At 36.0% G+C, this 3,827-nt stretch overlaps 1 protein-coding gene across 1 annotated transcript in view; it reads left to right on the top strand.

Moving 5' to 3' along the window:
• Positions 1–3,827, top strand: part of SLC25A36 (solute carrier family 25 member 36) — a 44,313-nt gene that overhangs the window by 10,383 nt on the left and 30,103 nt on the right. The window lies entirely within an intron of this gene.

Here is a 3,827-nt window from a genome sequence, read left to right as displayed (position 1 = left end):
AAAAAAAAAGAAACATCAGTACAACAAAATTACCTAAGCTAGCCATGATAATAGTTGTTCAGGCTTCACTGCAGCCAGCATTCATAGATGTATTATGGGTTTGTAGTTTATGCCTGACTAGTGTGATTAGATCTAGCATGGGTTTATGGATATTCACTGTTAGGTGATCATTACCTATGGTGTGGTTGAAGGCTATTCAAAGTCTCCTTAGAAACCTGTTCTGACTACAAATGCAGCTGAGCCCAAAATTGTCCTACAGAACAGAATACCCTCAGCCTTCCCACTCCCTAGCCTATGTGCCATGAGAGATCTCTGAACCCACAAAATGAGAAGCAATACAGAGCTTAACTATTTTTTTCCCGTTTATAGCCAGGACACAGATGTTCTCTTATGTCATAGCTAAGGGAAAAGCTTGGGCTGCAGATAATGTGGTGGGGCAGTATGTCCTACAGTGAGATAGTGAACAGAACACTTTTATTTCCTATATGCTCCCTTCTAAGAGAATTTACAGGTGGCTAGGTCTTGCCTCTATTTTTAGTAATTTATTCTTTTACTTAAACCAGGGAATGAAAATATGAGTTATTTTGTGTCTGACATTTGCGTATTTATTAAACATCTTGTTATTTCACCATGTTTTCAATGATTTTTCACTGACAACCCAGGATGTACTTATCACATAGCAATCTAAATTGGCAGAGCTGCACAGTGGCTGACTTCAAAGAGAGTGATAATTCTTACCAACTGTAAAATATAGCAGTGTCAGAGAGAGACTGAACTTTTAATAGGCAATTTACTATTGCAAGTTGTCTTCATTTCTAAATTGCTTTAAAATATTTGCGTGTTCAGCAGCACCGAACATATCTTCACTAGCATACAGGCATAATAGAAACACAGGTCCTGATGTTTCATATTCTAATTTGCATTCATGGTTTTGACATTAAGATTTAATTTGTATTTGTTTTCAAAAATAGCATGGACAGGAAATTAGAACAAAATAAAGTAAAATAATAGGAATATAAATTGGTGGATTAACTTTTGAAGTCTGACATGAACCCCCCTGCTGAAGGCAACGTTTTTGAGAAAATATCCCTGTTGAATACACTGGATTTACATCATAGAATCCTTGTTATTTTAAGGACATCCGAGATAGCTGGAAGAATAATCTATTCGAATGTCAAACTGTGAATGCTTCCCAGTATGGTACTAACAACAGTGATTTATTGGTTTTGGCAAACACCACAAAAGACTGCCTTTTCTTGGGTGTTAAATAGAAGCATACGTTGATTGTGTGCAAGTCAAGACCTACAAGATAAGATCCATGTAATCATGAGGTAGTGAAGTGCTAATCACTCAAGACAAGACGGTGTATATGATTTGGTTATAAATTCAACTTCGTTTGGCAACAGGTAACTTGGAACTAAATAGAATTTACCTTTTCATCTTTAAGTACAAGGTTGAAGCTATGTAGCTATATGTTAAAATGCTATTCCTATAAATTTACTGGGAGTTAGTTTTTTGTTCCATAAGGATTTACAACTCTATCTTCAAAATTTAAGATGTTACATTCAACTGAAGATAGCACATTTGAAATGCAAGTCTTAACAAAAAGCAGCCCTACCTGCTTTGCTCTTAGTAGTAGCATTAATAGAGATGGCAGTAGAAGAAATGAGTTAATGTGTTTTTAAGTCATAAGACAAGATTAACGTGCTAAATTGTGCATAGGTTTTCTCCGGTTGGGATTTATTGACTACATATACAGATGACAATCTTGGAAGGCAGGAATGTGAGTTATTTCCTACCTCACTTAAAATGTACGAAGAGTTTGGCTGTCAGGCACATGGAAAAAAAAACAAACAAACAACAATCAAAGCAAAAAATTACACAACTATTTTATAGAAGGCTTTTTTCCAGTTTTGCTTCTTTGCTAGTTTTTGTTTGTTCCAAAAACTTTTTAAAACGTTTTAAAGAGAATTTAGAACATTTTAAAGAAACATTGCAGGAAGTAGTTTCTGGTGTTGGAGAAGTATTTATCTTTTCTAAGGACCATTCATTAAAATGTTACAAACTTAATAAGGTTACTTTGATTGGAAAACACATTTTAGTTTTTTTACTTCATTCACTGTGATTTTTAATGTGATTCAGTGATTTTTAATGGTGATTGTATATAAGAAATGATTAAGTAATGCCATCAGAATTGACTTCAAAAGGTTCTCTGAAACATTTAGTAATTTGGACAAAAAGTGAGTGCTGCTGGGGGATGATCTGGTCTAATATTTTTTCTATTTACTAAATAAGAAATGGGGAAATTGTAATGGATTTATTTTGCAAAATCAGTAAAAAAGTGGTATGTTTGTGAGAAGGTTTATCAGTACTTGAAAGCTTGTTTCTAAAAAGCTTTCTCAAGGTTCAAGACAACATCTTTACTGTATCTTTAATATGACAATGGAGTATTGTATTAAACGTAAAATTGTATTTATTTTATGTGCAGAAACAATAGTTGACATACAAGCATTTTCCAGAATTGGAAAATTAAAAAGGTTATTACTCTTTCTAAAGCAAATTGTTACTGTTATTTCAGGGCTATTATTTCTATTCATTTTCAGTGCAACAAATTTGTTTTGCATAATTTTGTTATTCTTCCTCCCCACTCCCAAATCTGTTTTGTCTTCTGTTAAGCTTAGGTTAATGAGGGACCAAATGCATTTTGTATTTGTAGCACAGAATCATTAGCATTCCAAACTAATGAAAAGTTTCAAGCCCCTGTTGCATGTTAATAAAAATGAGATTTGTTTTTTTTACTCCAAATATGCAGCTTCCCATTCAAATGGATACGGTTCAAGTTAGGAATATTCAGCCTTTGATCAGTGAAATTCTGAGGTTCTGGCATGTCATGATTCATCAGAATCAGGATCATTTATCACCATTTGAAAAGTTTATTTAGTCACACTTTTCAAACATTGAATCCCATCCCCTCTGCCCCACTGTCCTTGTGTAAAGCATCATAGGATTAGCAAAGCTAAAAGCATACTATTTATATGTATAAAAGTTATTTGGGGCTATCATTAGAACAAAATCTTTTTCCTACTTGGCAGCACAGCAATGCTAAGATTTGTACCAGCGAACTGACCTGGATTTATTGCAGCAGACACACCACATGAAAGACTCTGCAGGGCCTTCTGCAGCCTCAGCAGGGCGGTGGGGGATGCCATGCCTCCTTGCTCTGTACTCATCCTGCTGAACAGCACACAGCTCTTTCAAGGTGGCTTGGGCATGTTTTCATGGAATGCAAACTGGGTTTCTTTCTACTGAAAATTAGGAAAAATTTACACAAATGAATAATAGTGCATGCATCTACTTCAGTAATTAAGTGTGCATGGCAGTTCCTCAGTGGTGTTTGCATCTCTCAGCTCTGTTTGCATATTACAGTGATGCTGTTCTTTTATTATTTTCACACCTGAGAGAACAGGCTGAGGGGGCAGATGTTCAAATGCTGAGATGTACAGACTAAGAAATTCCCACGAGCTTCTGGCCCATTCCATACTGCTAAACATTCCTACCCCACCACTTGTGTCTGTTCTCCTGCATGTGACAGGAATGCCTCCGTGTTCATCCACAAGAAATTGTTCTGTAATGTTCTAGCTCTCTTTGGTTTGTAAACAACTTTTTTTTAGATGTATAAGGGAAATTTTAGCAAGGGAAGAAAAGAAAAGCTGAGAAGACTTGCATGATCACGGAGGAAGACGTTTACTTGGGAAGAAACGGAGCCTGCCTCGAAGTTCTCCGCGGCGACTGCTGAAGCAGTGCATCCCGGCGGCAGAGCAACCCTT

Source organism: Meleagris gallopavo, chromosome 11 (assembly GCF_000146605.3).
Source record: "Meleagris gallopavo isolate NT-WF06-2002-E0010 breed Aviagen turkey brand Nicholas breeding stock chromosome 11, Turkey_5.1, whole genome shotgun sequence".
NCBI classification, from domain to species: Eukaryota; Metazoa; Chordata; class Aves; order Galliformes; family Phasianidae; genus Meleagris; species Meleagris gallopavo.
This window is presented reverse-complemented; position numbering and strand designations above follow the sequence as displayed.